General features: G+C 39.0%; 2 pseudogenes; one reads left to right on the top strand and one right to left on the bottom strand.

Annotated features, from left to right (window-relative positions):
• Window positions 1-6843: 6843 nt before the first annotated feature.
• On the bottom strand, window positions 6844-7976 carry LOC116278654 (diphosphoinositol polyphosphate phosphohydrolase 2 pseudogene; annotated as a pseudogene).
• A 689-nt stretch (window positions 7977-8665) lies between these two features.
• Window positions 8666-22735, top strand: part of LOC140693650 (actin-related protein 3C-like) — a 111034-nt pseudogene continuing 96964 nt past the window's right edge.

Raw genomic sequence — 22735 nt, forward strand, 5'->3', positions numbered from 1 at the left:
ACAATGCAGCACTCTTCTTTGGTACATACACATTTAGAATTGCTATGTCTTCTTGATGGATTGACTTTTGATCAATATTTGATATCCCTCTCTGTTAGTGGTAATTTTCTTTGCCATAAATTTTACTTTATCTTATAGCAATGCGTCCACTCATACTTTCTTTGATTAATGTTTATGTGGAATATCATTTTTCATCTTTCTAGTTTTAACCTACATATAGGCAAACATTCGAGATGTGGTGGTTTTGGTTCCAGACCACTGCAATTAAGCAAATATCACAAGAAAGCCAGTCATATGAAATTTTAGTTTCCCAGTCCATTTAAAAGTTATGTTTATACTGTGTTGTAGTCTGCTAAGTGTGCAATAGCATTATGTCTAAAACAACAATGTATGTACCTTAATTTAAAAATATTTTATTACTAATAAATGCTAACCATCACCTGAGCCTTCAGTGAGTCATGTAGTTGCATCAAAGTTCTCTGATCACAGATCTCCATAAAAAAATAATAATGAAACAGTTTGAAGTGGTGTGAGAATTACCAAATGGTGATGCAGAGACAGAAATTGAGCAAATGCTGTTGGAAAAGTGGTGCTGATAGACTTGCTTGATTCTGAATGGCCACAAACCTTCAATTTGTGAAACTCAATAAACTGAAGTGTAGTAAAATAAGTATGTCTGTATACTGTTAAATTGAAGAGTTTTTATAGACAACATAGAGCTCAGTCACTTTTTTAATTGACTTTTTTAACTGGTGTGTTTAGACCACTTAGATTTATTGTGGTTATTGATTAGTCCTTTTTCTGTTTGTTCTGCTTTTCACTTCTCTGTTTTGCTTTACCTGACTTCTTGTGGATTACCTGAAAATGTTTTAGAGCTTAATTTTGACTTATCTGTGGTGTTTTTGAGTGCTTCTCTTTGTGTATCATTTTTTTTAAATTAAAGTTGAGTCAGTTTACAATGTTGTGTCAGTTTCTGGTGTACAGCATAGTAGTTCAGTCATACAGATATACTCATTTTCATATTCTTTTCATTATAGGTTACTACAAGATATTGAATATAGTTCCCTGTGCTACAGTTCTTTGTGTATCTTTTTAAGTGGTTACTGTTACTATTACATTATATACACATAACTTTTCTTAGTCTGCTGGTGTCAACACTTACCAGTTTGTTATGATAGTCTTGTATGTTTCCTCTTCACACACTGAGAAGCGCATCAGCATTATAATTTTTGCTTCAACTATCAAACAAAATTTAACAAACACAGGAGGAGAAAGAAACTGTAATTGTCCATATTTGTACTATTTTTATTGTTCTTCCTTCCTTCCTGGTGTTCCAGGATTCCTTCTTTTATCATTTTCCTTTTGTTTTATCCATTCTTTTAGAGTATATATGTTGGTTGACATATTCTGTTAGTTTTGTTCATCTGAGAATGTCTTATTTTGCTATTTAAAACTGTTTTTATTGATACAACATTGTAAGCTGACTATACTTCAGTTAAAATTATATACATAAAGTAAAAATATTTTCTTTTATTGAAGTACAGTCCAACTACAATATTGTTACTTTCTGGTGTACCACAGAGTGATTCAACTTTATATATATATAAAGGCCATTATGAGATACTGAATTCCCTTGATGTTCAGGAGGACCTTGTTATTTATCTATTTTACAGATAATAGCTGATTTGCTCTTCAGTTTTGAAGGATATTTTTGCTGAATACAGAAATCTGAGTGGGCAGTACTCTCAAAACTTAAAAAATATGTAACTTCCTTTTGGACTCCCTGATTTCTGATAAGAAATTTCCTGGAGGCATTCAGAATTTTTCCTTTGGTTTTTAGTTTTTAGTTGTTTGACTATAATATGTCAGAGTGGACTTCTTTGGGTTAAGATCCTGTTTGGAGTTTGTTCAGTCTTAAATATTTAGTTTTGTTTATTTACTTATTTATATTTATTTATTTATGACAAATTTGGCAAAATTTTAGCCATTATTTCTTTGAATACTTTTCCAGCCCTATTTCCTTGTCCTCTCTGGGACTCAGAATGCATGAATGTCATATTCATTGATATTGTGCCCATCTGTCCCTGAGGCCCTGTTCATTTTTCAGTCTATTTTCTCTTTGTTTTTCAGATTGGGTAATTTCTATTGTGCTGTCTTCAAGGTCAGTGATTCCTCTGTTCTTTTCTGCTGTTGAGTCCATGTATTGAGATTTTTATTTCAGGTATTATGTTATTTGGTTCTAAAATTTCCATGTGGCCTTTTACCTTTGCTGTGATTTTGTGTTTCTTTGCTGACTTTTTTGTTTGTTTGTTTTTCATTTGTTTCAGGTGTGTTTGTAGTTGCTCACTGAAGCATTCTGTGATTTCTTTTAAAGCCTTGTTTGGTAATTGTTGCCTGTGTCATGCCAGTGTTCTTATCTGTCCATCATCATTTCTCATTTCAGTTGAGATGTTCCTGATTCTTACTATGTTGAGGGAATTTTTGTTATTCAGTGCTGGACATTTTGGGTATTATATTATGAGGTTCCAGATCTTATTTAAATATTATGTTTTAGTAAGTCATTTCTGTTATTGCTCCAGCAGGGAGAAGGGGATAATGCCAGTTAGGAATTGAAGCTCAGATTTTAATCTTGGCCTTTGCTGACATTCATTTGGGGAGGGGCTCCATGTTACTGCTGATTGTGGACAAGAGTTCGGGCTTCCCCCCAAGGCCTCTGCAGGTACCATCTGGCTGGGATGGCAAGGGGTGCCCTGCTGTCATTGGTGGAATTCCTGATGTTCCACTGGGCCTCCTATCATAACCCCAACATGGAGGCAGTGAGGGGGATGGAGGTTCTGGTTCCGCATGTGGTGTCTACACTGCAGGTGGGGGCTTGTTTTCCTGTAATGCTTGGCTGGAGTCAGGCAGTTACTGGTAAGTTTTCTGTGTTTCCACTGTCCCTTCATCTGCTTTGGCTAGAGAGAGCAGGCTTTCTGGGGACCTTTTTCATTTGCTCCCATTGGTGTTTCTGGGTTGTTGGCTTCCCTGGCACCTAGTGTGGGATGCATGAGACAAAAAGAAAACTCAGGAAGTCACCACTGTGTAGTTCCTCAGGTCCAGATCCCTGGCCAGTCTGCCACATTCTCTTCACCTCTCAGCAATTCTTATGTTTATTTCAAATATAAAGCCTAGGGAGTCTAGCCATGCTTAGTGGGAAGAGCAGGGAAAAGTATGTTTATCCATCTTTCCAGAAGCAGAAGTCCAAATTTAATTAACTTTGAATGGATAATATATTCATGAGACATACAAGTTGAGTGGTATAAAAAGAAGTTACAGTGAAATTAACATTCTCCCACCCAATTCCCCTCTTAGATGGCAATAGTGCTTCTGGTTACTTGTGCTTCCTTCTGAGGTAACTTTACAGATACCAGCAGATGTACACAGATGCATTGTTACCCAGGTGGTGGCATACTGCATACACCGTATCACATCCTGTTTTTTTCTCATTGCACTCCATTTTAGTGAACCTTCTGGATTCATACAAGAAGAACTTCTCCATTTTTCATGGCCTTATGCTGTTCCAGTGCATGGAGATGCCATGTGTATGCAACCACTTGCACTGTTTAGGTGTTGGTCTTGTTACCTGATATATTTATTTTCCCTTCCATCTTAGTGTCTTCTGCACATTTCTTGTGTTTTCTGTGTACACCTGAGTCAGGGTCCTGTGTAAGCTGAAGTGTGTTGGAGACAGCTGCTGGTGACTGAAGTCTTCATTCTATGATGAGTCATCTGTATACTCCAAAAGTATTTGGAGATACTCATTACAGCTGTTCTCCTAGACTTGGTTCTCCATCATGTTCACAAGGGCTCTTTGGTCCACAGCTTGCTTTTCATAGGTGCCAACAAAAGATTTTGTGTATAAGCTCTATGTAGCCTTATTCACTTTCATGGGTTTAGGTGCTTCCACATAATAGTTAACAGAATTTATGTGCTTTGTTTTTATTTATAAAGGGCATGAAAACACAGGTCTACTATGATTTGGGGTCAGAGTACTTATATCTACCTTTTGGGAAATATAAGATTTACTTTGTTATCATTTAAATTTTTGAGCGTGGTAGTTTCATTCTCACTAAATTGGCACTTTTTCTTTAGGGTGATGATATTTTCTTTTGAGTAGAAATATTGCCATCAAATTCTTGGTGAACTTGAGTAAAGTCATGAATTGAAGAACCATTTTGCCTTTGTCTCTTTACAGTCTTTCATGTTCACTTGGCAGTTTAATTCTAAATCCATGCATAATTAAGTTTGATCTTGCACAGAGGATGGAGTCTGGAACTTGCATTGTTAGACTGGAATTTTCACTGATAGACTGTGTGAGGATTTTTTTTTAATTTCAATTTTTTAATTTGATATTTCCAAATATGTAAAACATCAAGATTCTTACACCAGTTATCTCAAATGAGACCATGCAAAGCAATTTTAAAGTGTATACAACAATCATTCCCCCCTTCAGTTTTGCTACTTTATACAACTATGTGATTGACAGAAAATTGAATGGCATGTGCCTAATTGGAAAATTTCATCTTGTTTACAAAAAATAAAGGAAGAAATTAAGAAAACTCAAAATCAAACATGTAGGATACTTGCTACTTTTTGTCTGCAAGTCAATTTACAAACTTTTTTTTTTAATTTAGTAGGCACATGGGACTGAAACTTTTAGCTGCCCAGTTTTATCCAACTACCTGACAGAAAGCAGCAAAAATGACAGTCCCAACACTCTGTAAACTTTGAAAGACTGAGAGAGTAGGCACCAATTGTTATCTGTAATAGATTCAATTGTTAAGCCTGCAAATGTAGGCTTTTTTCTCTTAACAGAAATAAATCTTCTCAGGGCCTTTCCTCTAGCTTCAGTGGGCTGAGTTCAAGAATAGTGAAGAAATTCTCATGTGAAATTTAATGTGTGACAACTCTGAAGTATTCTGATGCATTATACAAAATTTTGCTAGTTTCATAGACCAAAGACAGGTGGTTTGCTAAATGGCACTGAAGAAAATCCTGACCCAAGTGGCACTATTGGTCCAAATGTTACTGACCAAAGAAAATGATACAACAATATTTATAGGCTCACCTTTAAGAAATGGTTGACATTAATACTGAACATATTTTACACATCAAATACATAGTCCAACAGTTTATAAAAGAAATTCATGCATTATTACCTCTAAGAACATCAATGCACAAGCTACCCAGCCCCTCCCAGTACTTGTGACATTTCAGGTGGACAGTGTTATGTACAAAAACAATTCAATTTCTCTGCTGTGTTCAGTATATAATTTAAAGAAACTTCAGAGATTACTGAGGAAAATATTTGGTCCACTGAAGATTGACAACACATGTCAATCTGTGGGATTTTTGAATATTTCCTTTTTTAAAAAAAACACCCAGAACACATAACCTCTGTACAAAGAAAAATATAAAAATTCTGGAAGATCATGTCTGATCACACTACATAATTTAGAATGAAATGTCACTGGTTTAAAGTGTTTCTGTCTTACTCATTCCTTTGACAGCATTAATTTGTGAAGTAATAATCGTACTTAGCTCAGCTGCTTTTATGGCACAAGAGCTCAGTTTCAAAATGCTGGCACTGATTTTCCTTATAACAGCACTATTTTCAGCAGCAATTATATTTTTAAAGGTTAACAATTTGTAGAACAAATGTCTAACTACACTTATTCCTACTTTATACTCAACAGTTATGATCTTTACAAAAAGCTAATATCTACATAGAGAACCATCTTTTACTTGCCCCATCTCATCTCTGACTTGGTTGAGGAAGTACAGGCATTTCAGACTAGGTATTTATGTGTTTTAGATGGGATACTTGGATTTATGTGAATATAAAAATAAGACAAAATAATTCTTAGTCAGGTACATTCCAGTGTCCCAGTAGTTAGTTACATGATAAATAGTACCTACCTGCTGACCACCTACAAAAGATGAGACATTCTGAGGCACCCTAACAATCTAGGTCTGTAACAGCTGAACAAGAAAGTCATTTTACTCAATTGTGATGCAGTCACCACTGACTGGTATTTAAGGTGTTTACTGGTAACCAGCAAGTTTAACTGAAGAGATGTCACTAAATTCAAACTGAAAATATATATTTAAAAGCAGCAATTTACATTGAGGGAAATATGGTTCTTGTGTGTTCTATGTAAAGAGAGATTATGAATAAAGGGAATTGGCAACTGAGCACTCTATTTCAATTCCATGAATACAGGTTCCATGATAAGATATCTACTACATGCATTTTGCTTACAGTAACGGTCTAAAAATCACCAGCTCTATAGAGTTAAACTCTGTATTAAAGGACTATTGAGTTACAGGGGAATTGGCCATATCAGGTAGCTAGTGACATAGTACCAGTTGTGAAAATTGAGAAAAACGAGTTGACAAATGGATTCATTGAATATGTTAATATTGTGAAAGAGAAAACAATTCACGGGGATAATATACCCACAAGTAAGCTGATCTGACAAAAACCACAGACTGACATCAAATGGATAAAAAATACTGGGGAAAAAGTGAAAATGTCAACCAAAATAACAAGGTGGGTGGGCTGGGTGGGAGAGTACATTTAAGGCATCTAAAAAAAAATTCCACATGGCTTTGGCTTATTAAAATATTTTACACTATTTTATTAAGAAGATTTGAAAACGCCTAAAAGACATGCATATTGTTAAAAAAAAATCCCGCATGGCAAATTCAGTTTGTAAGCGTCATTAAGATATTTGCCAAGGAAAATAAAGAAACCTCTGCCCATGAGATTGCACATGGTGAAAGTGGTCCTTCCAACCCTGTCTATCTTATGCTAGATGGCAGCCCAGAATTTCGCTGTGCAGCAGCTACAAACAAGGTGTTACTGTCTGGAAGGGAAGGGACTGTGGAATTTCCACTGGTTGACGAGCAACCCAGCTTTAGTTATTCCAGATACTCTGCATGTACAGGCTTATGACACTGGAGAACTTTGATGGCATCCTTTACTTTGAATCACTCTGTCTTCCTTCCTGTATTAACAGAATCTTCCCAGTATCCTAATATTTCAGTGACAGTAAGGACATAAGACATATGTCCTGTGCTTTCTGTCTTGGTTCTCAAATATGCCCAGGAGTCTGTCTGACTTTCCTTTGACTCCAGGCTCTTGGTAAGCCTCCCTCACGGCAGCACCGGCAGGCTCCTCCCAGGGCTCCAGTCTGCCTCCTGGGCCAGTCCACTGGTCTGGGACCGACGGCTGCCCACCAGCAGCACGTCGTCCTCCTGCTCGCTCCGGGAGCACAGAGACACCGCCCGCTACTTGAATCCCTCGAGGTCCAAGGTCCGCGGCCGGGGGGGGGCTTGGACCTCATCGCAGAGGCGGGCTCTCGCTGCCGCGGCTCCTGCGGAGGCCGCCACCCCGCCCGGGGGTGGGGGTGAGGGCAAGTCGAGGCGCAGGGGGGCGCGGCCGGTCAGTCCCGGAGTCGGCGGCCGCTCGCCCCGGCTCCCTCCCGCCGCTGCCGCCGCCGCTCAGGGCAGAACGGGGCGCGAGGCGCGAGGAGACGGCTGCAGGGGCTCCCGCCGGCCAGGCAGCAATGCCACGGCCGCGCGGGGTCTGGGGTCGGCTGCGGGCCGTCCCGCCAGGGCCCTCTGACGTGCTGCGTGTGCACAGATGGCTGCGCGGTGCCCGTAAGTGCGCCGTCCCTGGCGGGGCCTGTGTTCGGGGACGGGTGTGTTTGTGTCTGCAGTTGCCGAAGTTCGTTCCGGCCCTCCAGACCTCCCCAGCCCCACTATCGGCCTCGTGGTCCTGACATGCCCGCTGCTTCTGCCTTGGATGCTTTCTCTGTGCTCCGCCCCCAGCACGTCCACGTCACGCCTGCTGCCTTAGTCCTGCAGAAATCCTGCCCTTTGGATTTGTGCCACCTTCTGTAAGTTGAAAGCTTCTGGACTAATTGCGGCATTGAGTTGGAGTCAGAAGAGGAGGTGAGCAAAGTGATTTCTGTCCTGTACTTATTTTTTTTCTACCTTTTCAAGCTATTATTTCAAGATGCCTTTCTGAGGACAAGGATTAAAATTCACTCCCTTAGCTTTGTTGCTATTCTTCATTTCTAATCAATTGGGAACTACAAATAATCTACTTTTAAAAATTGTTGTATATGTTTACTCATTTGTTTTGGAATAAATTTGGTGAAGATGAGTTTATGGGAAAGCAAAGTGTGACCAGGGGTTAGGAATTTAAATTGAAAATTGAATCTTCATGAAGCTTTCCACATTTCATTGGATGTTATATTCTACAGTGAAGTTTCATATGATTATTAACTATAAGTATATTACTAAATATCGTGGTTAAACTGTTATTAAAATAATATATCATAAAGCCATTAATGTTTTTACATAATACAGTTGTTTGATTATTGAATTTCTTGTCAGATATTAGTAGGCAACCTCTTAGTTTTTTCTTGTAGTGATTTTGTAACAAGAATAAAAATATATTTTAAATCTGTGTGACAGTTTTATTAAAATGACTTGAGAGTGTATGAGCATTTTTCAGTTTACTTTCTTCTTTCACATTATATTTTTAATTTTGTGTCCTTCTACATTGTATTCTAAAATTTGGAACCAATTGATAAGTGCTTTTCACTTCACTATCATGAGGGATGTTTTTTCAGATGAAACTGAAAAATTTAGTAATTCATCTTTTGTCAGTATTAAAAGCAGACCAGCTAAGTTCCTTTGTGCCACACTAACATAATACCAGAACATAAGAAAGGTTTCTGTATTACTTTATGTGCTCTGTGATAGCGTCTTTTCTGTGAACACACTCAACTCCAAATAAGACCCTGACATTGAAAATTTACTTGTACATACACAGGGGTTATATTATGCTTCCTTGATCCTTGAAATGAGTATGGATGCAGACAGAAATCTTTGTGCTGTTCTCCCTAAGGTATTGCCATCAGAGAGACAGCAAAGGTGGTTGACCAAGCCCAAAGGAGGGTGCTGAGGGGAACTGATGACCTGGACTTTTTCATAGGGGATGAAGCCACAGATAAACCCACATATGCCACAAAGGTAAACTCCCCACCGGGATTTGCTTCTGTAAGTGTATCACCAAGAACAGAGCAGTAGGATGAATCATGCAAAATGGTAGATTTCGTAGCAATTGTACTTGTGAGCTGTGTATTCTTGTATTGGAAAAGAGGTTTTGTTGTTGTTGGTTTTTATGGGGTATTTTTCAAAATTGAAGTATAGTTGATTTACAGTGTTGTGTTAGTTGAACAAGGTATTTTTCATGTGGGGAATCAAGTGAATTTACAAAACCCCGGAATGCAGGATTGACTCTGGGAATGCTGGGCTTCATGTGAGAGCAAGACCTGCTTCTGTGGAAAATTGCAGGTTGACTCACTAACCTGTCAGATGTAGAAGAGCTGTAGATTGATTAATTAAAAAGAAGCACTAAAATTGTTTAACTAGGTATTTGTTCTAAAAACCTCCAAACTCCAAATGGAATGGTATGGCAGATTAGCTGTAATTTTCCATCTGTTACTCCACTGTTAAGATGATAATTTGTACTTAGAGATGTGAAGTAGAATATAAGCGATAATAAAACTTAATATTTCTGGTAAAGTGCCTGTTATTTCTTTACATAAATTAACATTCACCCAGTGCAAAGGACCTGTTTTCTCTGATAACTCAGTCTCTTCTGGTCCAGTGTTTTTAAAACTGTTGCTCTTACTGACATGGACTGAAGCTTGACATAGTTTGATTTCTCTTGCTTTGGTATCCAATAAGACATGGAATAATTGGAGACTGGGATCTAACAGAGAATTTCATGGAACAAGTTATTTTTGATTTTCCCTGAGCTGAATCTGAGGACCATCACTTTTTGATGGTGAGTAACTGGGACTGAGAGAAGAGCCCTTTGGATTCTGGGTTGCTTAGATTGTAAACCCAGGATATTCTTCTCTGGGGAGCTTTTAGTTCCCACTAAAGCTCTTTGTATGAGTTGGAGTGCTTTTTGGGCAAATAACAGAAGGCTCAACCAAAATGTCCAAAACCAAAGAGGGCTTATTATCCCACAAAACAGGATGCCAGAGTCAGGCCACTCAGGGCTGGTTACTTGAGCAACTCAGAGGTGGAGGTGAGAACCCAGCCTAATTCACCTGTTTGGCCTCTTATGCTGGTTCCCCTCAGGCCCCAGAGTGGCTGCCCGAGTTCCTGTACTGACTCTCGGTGTATTTACTTTCGGAGTTTTAGAATTAAGGCTCCCTTCCTCAGAAACCTTCCTGGCAGATTTGCCCTGTCTCTCCGTGCCCAGTGTGGGCCCTAGAGGGGAACAAAATTACTTCAGTACATTTTGATGAGTCAAGATTCTCTCCTGTTGCTGGTGAGTGGACCACATCTCATTACCTGGTCCCAAGAGGTAAGTACCTAAACCGGCCTCCAGCAGCAAGGAATGAGGAGGGAGGAATGGGTTTGGGTAGGAAACCACCTGTGTCATTAGGTGTCCTCCTGAAATAACTGGATGGCTCTGAACTTTGCTTCTTACAGCAGAGGGAGCTGAGTCAAGGTGCTATTTTGTCAAGGTTAAATCTCACTCTAACACTGAGCTGAGTTATGGGCCCTGATATTGTGGATGTAATTGAACTTGTTCAGATGAAATGAAACAATACAGAGAAATGAAGAGAAGTTTCTCTTGGTTGTGGAGTCTGTTTTCATTGTTCTATGTTCTTTTCAAGTTAAAATTAATTACATTTATAAAACACTTACTTTAAGGATAGCTATTGCATGTAACATAAGCTGCACACTAAAACCTACATAATTTAGCTTTGGATTTTTTCCATGCTAGTGCAATGTCAAATGTCCCTGATCCAATTATATAATTCTTTCTAGTGTTAAAGATCGAATATGCTTTAGAATTATCTGGCTTAAAATATGTTAAGTACAAGGCTGTTATGGTAGTTAGTGGAATCTATATATTTTGTGTCTATTAAATCAAATCCTTGAAAGTGCTCTAAGCTTTTTCTTGGCTGTATCTTCACAACTAGGAATTGCCATGTCCAAGTACTGTGTTTTACAGGCCACTGTGTATTTTCCTTCCTGTGTGTCTACGATGGTTTATGTAAAATACATGGAGCCAGGAAACTGACAGTATGTCTAAGTGGCTTTGTCTTTACAGCCAAAAAAATTACAGACTCCCACCTGCCATGCTTGGCATGTTCCCTTCTCTCGTACGTCACATAACTACCTGTTGGTAGGACTCCAGGCATGGGCCTGTGGCCCAGCTGCCTCTCTCTGCCTGCCCCATCCCGCTCTGCTCAGAAGGAGTCTGAGTCTTAGGCCCATGGAGCAAATGCAACCACCAGGACACAGCCACAGGAAATTTTTCCTACCAGGAATTTTTCTGCTCTAGCTGGCATATACACTGCAGTACAATAAAACCAATTGCTGGGAAGGAATTGGAGGTGTTTGGTATGAATATGGAAAAGCTTAAGTCCTTTGCCAAAAATGAGTATCTGAAGTGAATGTTCAAAAATAATCAAGTTTATTACATTAAACATAACAAAATATTGTGCTACATGTATTGTACTTTGAAGTTAGCAGGAGGTTTTGCTGCATGATGTGACAGAGGAAGTTATTAGAAGGGTGGGTGTTTCTCAGGCTTATGTCCTTTGTCATCAGTTAATGGGATAATTAAAGGGGAGTGAAGCAGGTACAGGGATTTGTGGCCATATCCAGAAATTCATTGAAGACATTTACTGAGCCACTACATCTGCTAATGGCTTCTTGGTGTAAAAGAGTCTAAAAGTTTTAAATTAAAGTTCCCTCAGTAGCATATGAAATTGTCCCTTCTGACTGCCAAGACAGATGTCTGCACATCCATGGTGGGAATGAGCTCAGTACGGCTCATGTTTTTCAAGAAGTTTCAGAGACTCATCTCATGTTGGTCACATGGAGTAAACCGATAGCGAATGGGAACCACGCTCTTTTCTCTAATACTGAATTGCCCAGTGTTCAAAACAGAATCATATATTTTAAAGAACTGCAGTGTTCTGGAGGGGAAATTGAATTGTAACTTTAGAGGAGATTTGCAAACTTTTTGAATATGAATCAGGGGAGGAAGGGCAAGCAGCAGTCCTGCCCAAGGATGCTGGGAACAAGGAGCTCTGCCATCCACCCGAAAGCAGGAAGGATGGGTGTCCCAGCTCAGGGATGGAAGATCACCCTTCCTTTATCCTTTTGTTCCACTCAAGTCCTCTGTAGCCTGTGTGCTGTCCACCCACATTGGCAAGGGCAGGTCTCCTTACTCAGCCTACTGCATGCTAAGCTCTTCCAGAGACACCCTCTCAGACACACCCCAGAAAGAATGGTTTACCAGCTCTTGGGGTATCCCTTAGCCCAGTCAGGCTGACACATAAAATTTACCATGACATGTGGTTTGTCCTGGCTTACCACAGTAACTCCCTTCCTGGTTCATGAGGGTGGCTCAGACCTGTTCTGTCCAGTACACTAGCACTGGCCGGTGAGGAGCTGGACTTCCTTGGCGCTGCTGAGTCTGTTACTGCTGGCCCGTGTTCGTCCCATTTTCAGTATATTGTCATCTCCGCTCCTACTTGCTCTTCCTTGAGGATTTATGTTTTTAAAAATATTTCTTTACTGCAGTTATGGAGAGGTTTGGGACTTGAGCAATATTAGTTGCATGTGTTCAGCTTGCTTTCTTTATCCAGAAATATGGATTGATTTTTCTAGTACTGACTAATTATTCATTTTTGAATTAATACTTGATGATATTTTACCATTATTATGAATAAAAATGCTTATGTAACTTGTATTCATGTGAAGTTTTAATCATGTGCTTCAGTATTAAAAAATAAGAAAAACTTGATATCTCCAATATAGATTTTTTTATTATATAAATAATGGTTTTTGGAAGGTTTTATTTAAATTAGTCCTCTAAAGAAGCAATTACTGGTGGTAAACATAGGAGAAAATGAAGATTGAGGAAAACATAGATTTATGATTATGGTTCTGAGAACCCAGAAGAATGTGTCTTTAATAATGCTGAATTTGATTCAGGAACCAGGAGAACCTAATTTTATTGTAAATATTCACTTCACCGAAGTGTATAGATTTTAATGTAAATACTTCACAGATGGTGAATTCTTTGGCAGCAAGTACTAAAGTGTAAAAATCAGTGATTTAAGCAAGTTAAAGGTTTTATTTTTCTTAAAGATATTTGTAGTAGGGAGGGCAGTGCTGGTATGTCAGCTTCCTGATGTCACTAGGGATCTGTGTGCTGTAGTATATTTAGCATACAGCTTCCATTCTAAGATTGCCTTAGATCACAAGTTAGCTGTTGCAGCTCCAGTCATCACCTCCATATTCCAGGAAAGAAGGGGTTAAGAGCAGAAGTGGGCCTACTACATGAATCTACCTTCAACCTTGTAAGGAGATTTCCCAGAAGACACTTCCAACAACTTTTGCTTCTTATTGGCCAGAACTTACTTAACCATCCCTGTCCACCAGGAAGTCTGGGAAATGCTGTTTTCTGGGCCTGTGATTGATCAGTGCTCTGCCATTAAGGCAGAAGGCAGAATAGATACTGTGTAGGGAAACTGCAGTGCCTGCCATAATGATGTGACTATAGGTATGAAGACAGTGGCAGAACGAGAATTCAGCTGTCTTCACAACTGTGGTTGGATATGGAAAGTGTTTTCCAAGTTACAGAGCCAACAGGCTAGGGAAAAGCCATACCAGCATGCGCTGTGGCTTCTGCCCTGGGCTGAAGTCTTTCTTCTGTTAGCTTCTCCACCTGTGGAGAAATAAACCAGGATGTTGTATTGGGAGTTTCTGTGACCTTCGCACATAGGCTGTAACTCAGGGTTTCACAATTCTTGTAAAGAATTTTTTTTTCTTATTATAGAACTATAAGTGCGATTTAGAAAATTTGGAAGATGCTTGTGGGACTTTTCACACTCCTATCCCATTATGTTAAATATTAACATTTAGTATAGCTATACTTAATCTTTTCACTCATGTTTTTATATGATTTTGCATTCAATATTGTGTCCTCCATCCCTCTCCCCCATTTTCTTGCACGGTTTTCATAATACTCATTTTAATGGTCATACAATCATGTATCCAGTGGTTGTTTCCTATCTGTTTAGCAGCCCCACTATTTTTAGATGTTTACTTTGTTTCCAGTTTCTTGGTTTTGTTTAGACATAACATAAAGTAATCTTTGCACATTTTTTTCTATATTTAGAGCATTTTTATATTAAGAATATAAAAATTATATATATATACAATTTGGAGGTTCAGATGTGGTAATAATTTTGAATATCTGGTATACCTTTTCACACTGAAATCTTCAATGTAAAGAAGCCACATTATTTGAACTCTTAGGATTGATTAATATCATTTTGGTTACTTGACTTTTTAATTTGCAATTTGAATAACTTTGATCTTAAACATTTTTTCATGTATTTATTAATTGTATTTTCTCCTTTGTGAATTGCCTATTCATGTAATGGGTTTTGTACATATCAGTGTTTTATTGCTTTTATTGTTGCTATGATTTCTTTGAACTTTTTTTACTTAAATTTTTCTTTTGTGCTAAAATGCACATACCATAAAATTTACCATTTTAACCATTTCTGAATGTACAGTTTGGTGAGTTGAGTACATTTAAATTGTTGTGCAACCATCACCACCATCCATCTCAGGAACTTCTTCATCTTCCAAATTGAAACTCGGTCCCCATTAAAGAATAACTCTCTTTCCCCCTCCCCCAGCCCTAGCCCCTACCATCCCCCCTCTGTCTCTATGTCTGTAACAATTCTGGGTCCTCATATAAGTGGAATCATCCAGTATTAGTCCTTTCATGACTGGTTTATTTCATTTGGTATAAGGTCTTCAGGGTTCAGCCACATTGTAGCATGTGTCAGAATTTCCTTCCTTTTTTAGGGCTGAATAATATTCTGTTATATGTATGGCCATAATCTGTTTATGGTGTGAACTCTTTCATATAACAGTTAAGAAGTTTTTGTCATAAGCAGATACTTTTTTTCTCACTTGATTTTTTGTAGGTTATGTTTTTGAACACCTATAATTGTAAATTTTTATGTAAGTAGACCTACTTTCCTTTGATGTTTATATATATTTTTCATTCATCTGGGATTTATTTGGAACATCACTTGACACTGAAATTAAACCCAGGAAGAATCCAGAGCCAGGGTTAATCTACTTCTTGTTGGAATGTCTTTTATAGGCTCACTTTTTTTTTTTAAGCCAGGCAGGAAGGAAACATTGCATGACTATGCTCCCACTTTGCATACCTTTCTAGCCTTCCTCTCTTCATACTATTTCCCCCTCTAATCAGCTTAAATGTTATGTTTATAAAATTAACTTATTAACGTGCTTGGATTCCTCTTCAAGGTAAGAGAAGACTCTAGGTATCTGGAGTTAATACATTCAATTTCTTCTGGTCTGAGATATATTGTTGATATTACAGTTGATTGTTGATATATTCAGCCCTTGTTAAGGGCCCAGCCCTCTCCCCACCAAGTATTTGCATTAATTCACTCACTTATTTAATCCCACAGACAATTGTGAGGTAGGTAGTTATTAGGCCTGTTTTTCAGGTTGATAGGTGGTGCCATAAGGAGATATATTGTAACCTAAATATTGGAATCCACAGCTATTCTTCATGTGCTTTAAATGAAAGAAAACTGAAAATCAAAAATCTGAAATAGTAATCATTAACACAGTGCTAAATGTGTACTGGGAACATTAAGGTATTAACTATTTTGATCTCAGCCCCTTGAGGTAGGCATAATAAAATAAGTAATGTGTTGTTGAACAACTTTTAGATCACTTACAATCTGCTTTTGATGACTTTATTATTTCTTGTCTATATCTTAAGATTGCTTTCTCTCTCCCTTTCAGGGGGTGTATTGATTCTAACTAGAGTAATTAAAACTTACTTGGGGCATGATGTTTGACCTTTGTATCAGACAGGAGTATAAACTAAAGCCCCCACCTAGTTGATAACCAGATTAGATTATTTGCTTGAAGAGTTAGCATACACACAGCACAGAATTCAAAAGGTGCAGAAGGATTCCCAGTGCAAGAGTGTCTCCTTCTCACTTCTGTGTTGCTTTCCAGATCCCCTTCCTGGAGGAAACCAACTTTACTGGTGCTTAACCAACAATGATTATGTGCAGACACATGGATTATACATAAACTTGTTTCATAAAATGGTAACAAAATAGACATACTATGGTACATTTTAATTTTTACTTTAAAAATTTTAGAAATTATAATTTGAAATATATGAAATTTACCCACTTAACACAGTTTTAAATGTATCATTTGGTAATGTTACCGACATTGACATTATGGTGTAACAGACCTCTAGAACTTCTCCATCTTGAAAGATTGAAACTTTGTGCCCATAAACAGCTCCTCACTTCTCTCCCTCATACACCATGCTTTTTAAAAAAATATTGTAGATACAGAAGTACATTTAAAATGTGTATGTATGGAGAGGCCTATTTTCATGTAGCAAATTTATAATATATATGGTTTCATATCTGCAGACGCACTGCCCATCCTTTTTTTTTTACATTTTTTATTGATTCATAATCATTTTACAGTGTTGTGTCAAATTCCAGTGTTCAGCAGAATTTTTCAGTCATTCATGGACATATACACACTCATTGTCACATTTTTTTCTCTGTGATTTATCATAACATTTTGTGTATATTTCCCTGTGCTATACAGTGTAATCTTGTTTATCTATTCTACAATTTTGAAATCCCAGTCTATCCCTTCCCACCCTCTACCCCCCTGCCCATCCTTTTTAATTGCTGCAAAGTGTTACATTTTATGGATGTGACCTAATCTGTGTAATCAGTTCCTAGTTACTTGCAGTTATGTTGTTTCTGATCTTGGAAGCTGTGACAACCGTGCACCTCTCTGAGGCACCTTGTTTTAGATGTCCCTTTGCTTGACAATGGAATTTGATTTTGTCTCATAGTCTTAGTTCAGAGACTTTCTCTTCAGTAGGTGAGTTTCTCACTGGTACATGCTGATGATTTTAGTGATAATAATGCACTTTCACTGAGTACGTTCCCCATGCCAGGTGCTGCGATGAGCACTTTTTTAGACTCCTGTGAACTCAGTGCTAATTATGCATGGAGAGAGGAAATCACTTTCCAAACTTGGTAAAATCGAAGGTGGGGTGTAGCTGGGCTGATTGGTGTTGGAGCACTCCCGTTGCCTGTGCTGGCATGGCCTGGGCTGTGTGGCAGGCATGTGTGGTCCCAGCTGCTTTTCTGGTGCTGTGCTTTCTGGCTTTGGTGTGTTTTATTTATGTATGGATATTTTAAAACTCAGGCTTGGCTTTCTCTTTGGTTTATATTGGGTGTATATTAGTTCTGATAATTGGTAAAACATATTTTAACATAACTGTACTTTTGCATAAGATATTTACCTGTATTTGTTTAGAGATGATTACTTCCTACTGTGCTTAGTGACCAAGTTGGTACATGTCCACATTTCTTACCTCCTCCTCCTTTCTTCTATCACCTGCTTTTGATTGCTTATGTTAGTGAACTTACTCTGATATTAATGTTTGTGACTTTATGTTTACTGGTGTCTCTGCTGCTCTACCAAGAAAACAATATCTTTTGATTCCATGACACAAGGGTATCAGTGTCTTTATATTTTCCTCCTTTACATCTGTGCCTGTCAACTTGATACTATTCCTGTTGTTTTAATTTATAATATTTACATTCTGTTCTATAGCTATAGATTGTCCCAGAAAAGAAAAGTATTTATTCCTACATCTTAAATGCACTACTAGCTCACTGTAAGTCTTTGGCTGTACTTTATGCATTCTTATTGTTTGGCTAAAGCTTATTGTCTGATGGTTAATTCATGAAGGGTTCATAGAAACCAAATTCTCTCATGTTGTATGTTTAAAGGTATTTTGTTTTTGCAACAGACTTGATTGGCAATGTGGCCAGATGTAGAATTCTGGGGTCATATTTTCCTGCCAGAATAGTCTGTAAATGTGACCCTGTGTGTCCCAGTGTCCTGCATGCAGCTGTGCAAATGGCCGAGACAGGCTGCCCTTTTCCTGCTATAAGAGTATGTTGCTCTGATCAATAAGCCTAAAAAAACACTATTGATTGAGTGGCTTCAACAACAGACATTTGTTTTCTCACAGCCCTGGAGGCTTTAGGTCTGAGATCAAGGTGCCATCATGGTTGGTTTATGGTGAGATCTCTCTTCCTGGCTTGCAGATGGCCTCCTTCTCACCAGTTCCTCGTGTGGCTCTTCCTCTGTGTGTGAGTGAGAGAGAGCTCCCAGATCCCTCTGCCTTTTCCTGCAGAGATGTTAATGCTGTCCTGTGACCTCACCGATCATGGATTACCCCTCTAGGGACTTCATCTCCAAACACAGTCACCTGAGGGTTGCAGCTTCAGCATAAGAGTTTTGGGACACAAAGCTCAGTATATAACAAAGGGTAATGTGGATTTTAATTTATTTACTTATTTTGTCAAAAGGCCTAGATTTTTTTTCCTTTCTTTGTTTTTTTCTCTTTGTTTTCTCTCTTTTTCCTCCAGCTTAAATATGTGATATTAATAAATATTTATTAATATGGAAAAATGTTCAACATATTGCTGAATGACAAAAAGCAGGTTTAATTATTTTTATCTTTCTGTAATCCTGTTAATTTCCTCCTACTAGATAATAGTTATTATTTTAAATAGACATTTCAAAAAATTCAGATATCTATGTCATGATTTTCATCTGCTTTATTTTTATATTTTTCTGGGTACATGTTTTTATCTGCCATTTGTTTTTTCCTATTTTCTCTCTCCCCTCTCTTTTTCTATGAGTGTTTTTATATGGTGTTTGGCTAGTCTCTTTGTGTTCTTACCTCATCTTTTAGTGAGGGGAGCTCTTCCTGAACTGGCTGTATGTGCGAGTTTAGGCTGGGTGGCGGGCAGCGTCTGGGTGAAGCAGCTTCTGTCCCAAGCTTGTCTTTCTCACAGTAGATGGTGGAGGTGTAACTTCTCACCTTGCCACCTGTGCTCTGAGGGGAGGGCCTGTGGAATGAGGCTTCTGCAGCTGTGCTGCTCAGACTGCTCTGGTTCCAAGCAAGGGCTCTCTGCTTTTTCTCTTCTCTGGAGAACTGGATATTAGCTGGTATCTGAAGTCACTGGTGTTCTTTTTCCGTGTCCTCACTCATCTGGTCTCGGTGGGGTTGTTATTGCCCTTGACAGCTCACTGCACGTCTCTTCAGTTTCACGGTGTTTGGGCATTCTGTTATCCGAGGTGGAGTTTCCTTTTCTGTAGCTTGTTCTTGTTTTGGGGTGGATTAGTAACAGCAGAAGTGTTTAGAGAGGGTTTGCTTTCTCAAAGATTTTTAAACCCTACAGCCAAAATAAGTTTAATGAATCACTCTGGGTGTACTGTCTATCAAATTAAGGAGTTGTACAGCATCTTAATGAACATGCTTTTAGATTAACTTTTTGTGGTTCTGATGTAATTACATGAAATTTTGGTGAACACTAAATATAGTGAATGTTTCCTTACAGACAGAACCTCCCCTGAATACACCAGAAAATAGAGAATATCTTGCAGAAATTATGTTCAAATTATTTAATGTACCAGGACTGTACATTGCAGTTCAGGAAAGGACAAGTGACTTTCATGATTCCCAAGTGACCCTAGTTGTCTAATGAGGAAGAAATGGTGATTCTACAGGCCTCTGAAAGATTGTGTGGTGTGGTTTCCTTTCCCACGCACTCAAGTGCACATGAAGTCATCCCATTCTGGTCCAAGCTCAAACACTGTACAGAGCAAATTCTGTGATTTATGTTTTTACTGCTGGTGTAGAGTTTGTCCAGCTTTTGTCTGTTTACATTCATTAAAATCTCAGGTATCCTCTGGGAGACAAGATCAAGATGTAGGTGTGGTTCTTTGGCTTCTTTTACTTCTGATCATAAAAAAGAAAATATACTATAGAATATGTTAAAACAAAACAAAACAAAACAAAATAAATTCCTTTCAAGGTTTGCCCCTTGTGGATCTGATCTCCTGTTGTTCCGTGAGTTTGCAGAACTTCCCCTGAAGCTGCTTGTTCTTCATGGGGGGTTTTGTTGGTTTTAGGTGTAATGTATCTGCCACTCTATATAAGGGAATTGACTGAAATTTGAGGGACTAAATGATAAAATTGTTTTCCAAAATGTTTCCTGCATATTCTATTCGCTTGTGGGAAAAAAGAGGAGGAGTTGCATAGATGATTACCTTGGAAGATTCCACATGCCGTGTCCTCTGTGTGGTGATTCTCAGTACACAGTGATGTGTTAAAGGCTCTGAAAATGCCTGCATTAGAAAACTCTGTTTATTCCACCACTCCCAAATTTAACCAGAAATATTCCCCCACACCTAAGCTGTTTCTGTTCCATGGACTAGGAGACACTTTAGGAAACAGTGGCCCAGTGGTTCTCAAAGTGGTCTATGCAGCAAGGTCTCCTCAAATGTTTTTTTTCAAAATAAACATTCTCAGAATTTACATCAGACCATGGGTTTCCAGCCTCAGAATTTTGGATCAGGCAGTCCTCGTGGGAGGGGCAGGTACTGAGCTGTGTGTTGTGGGATGTCTAGCAGCATCTCAGGTCTTGACCCACCAGGGGAAGCACCACGACCAGCCTCCCCTCCCCCAAGTGTGACAGAGAGAAATGGCACCAGATGTTGCCAGGTGCTCCTTGGGGGCAAAATTGTCCCTGGTTGAGAACCACCATCCTGGTTCTGCCAGATGAGAATTTCTGGGTGCCAGGCCCAGTATTTTGTCTTTCTAAAGTCTCCACAAGTTGTCTCATTGCAATCCACCTGTGGACCCACACTGGGAACCAGTGGATTAGAAATTAAAACCTCCTGATTCCGCAATAAAATTCCTTTCTCTCTGGCTTTTCTTAGCAAAGTGTTGATTTCTCTTACTGAGTTGACTCCTCCAGATTAAGTGCACAAAACTTACATGTTAGTTGTCCACTTTGGAATTTGGATTTGGGAGGAAGATCGAAGGTAGGGAAGGGAAAGGTCATTCAGACTCTGTAAGAAAGAAAGGGCTTATTGCTCAAACCTGAAGATAGGCTGGTGGAACACTTGAGAAAGTCCCCATGCTGATGGTCTCCGTGGTATTTGTGAAGGCACTGCTGGCCTTAGCTGTGTACTGGACATGATGACAATTTGGTGAACACACATTAACAGGAATTACCATTGACAGCAGGGATGGGGTCACTCACGCTATCCCAGTGGTCAGCAGGGCACCGAATTCTGCTCTGTCTGTGGGCCTAACCTGATTTGAGGTGAAGGAAGCAGTGAAAGAAAAAACCCTTCTGTTAAAGCACCACTTTTGAAGACATACCTGTACTTAGCAAAGGTAACAAGAGCTTTCTAACCCAGGTGTGTGAGAAAATGGGAGATGCCTAGTGTCTGTGGCACTGGCAGTTGGAAATTTGCAGTAGCAGATTTGTGCAGTCGGGTGTCAGCAGTCGTCTGATGTCCCTGGGCTCTGCTTGACCCTGGTGTCACTTTCTCAGGAGGGTCTTCCTGGCTTTCATTCTGAACTGTCATCTGGATATCAGTGGGTGAGGTGCATGACCATTTGGAGGGTGATTCTGTGTTCTGTGACAAGATCAGGCTGGAGAGGATTTGATTCTTGGTTTTTAAAAATTATTTAAGAGCCAAGAAGGAGAGATTATTAACCTTGACTTGCAGGATGCTCTGCAATGTCACTTTATCATTTTAATTTTCAAAATATTACAGAAGTGATTTCTAATTCAGGCTTCAAGAGACTATATATATATACACACATATATATGTGTATATATATATTTGGTACAATGGACTAGTTAAATGAATAATTTAAACCTTTTTTTTAAATTAATTGAAGCTATCTGGAGGGGGTTACATCGGGAAGTCAGACGTGCCTTTCCTTCTCCAGGTCCCTTCTTGGAGGCAACCTCTGATACTGATGTTTGTTATTTTGTGTATTACAAGTATCTTTTGTGCAAATATAGGTTTGTGTGTATATGTGCTAAGCTCCTTTTAAAAATGCAATAAATGAATCACTATGGTATACACTGGAAACTAAGATAACTTTGCGAATCAACTAAGACTTAAATTTAAAAAATGCAAACTTGGGATTTTTTAAAATCAATTCACTTATTTCAGTTAAAAATTTGTCACTGTTTTATTTCAGGACGTTGCAGAGATGATGTACTAATATGCTGGTGCTTTAATACTTCAAAGTTCAGAAATCACTGCAGGGGGAGGCTGATGTATCTATAGTCTGGAGGAAAAAACCAAATCCTTCCCCTGTGTCCTCGCACCCTGCCAGTGTCCTCTTTGTCCTGGGATGAGGAGAGGCAGGAGTCCTCTAGAGCATGCTCTGTGCTCGCAGCCCCTTCAGCCAGTCTCGGGGTGTGAGCTGTTTTGGTGCCACTTTCTGTGTGGCCCTGCCTGGCTCTTCTCTGAGGTCACATCCTCAGAGGTCAGTGCAGACCGAGGTCAGGGCCTGTGCCTGTGGGCCTGCTTCCTGGCCTCCCCTGTGTGTCTGAAACAAGTTTCACACTATGTGCAGGCCCACAGAGAAAGTTGTTGTTCAAATTTTTCTCTGTTTCTTAGTGCAGTTTTTTTC

This window comes from Vicugna pacos, unplaced genomic scaffold, assembly GCF_048564905.1.
Source record: "Vicugna pacos unplaced genomic scaffold, VicPac4 scaffold_20, whole genome shotgun sequence".
In the NCBI taxonomy this organism is placed as follows: Eukaryota; Metazoa; Chordata; class Mammalia; order Artiodactyla; family Camelidae; genus Vicugna; species Vicugna pacos.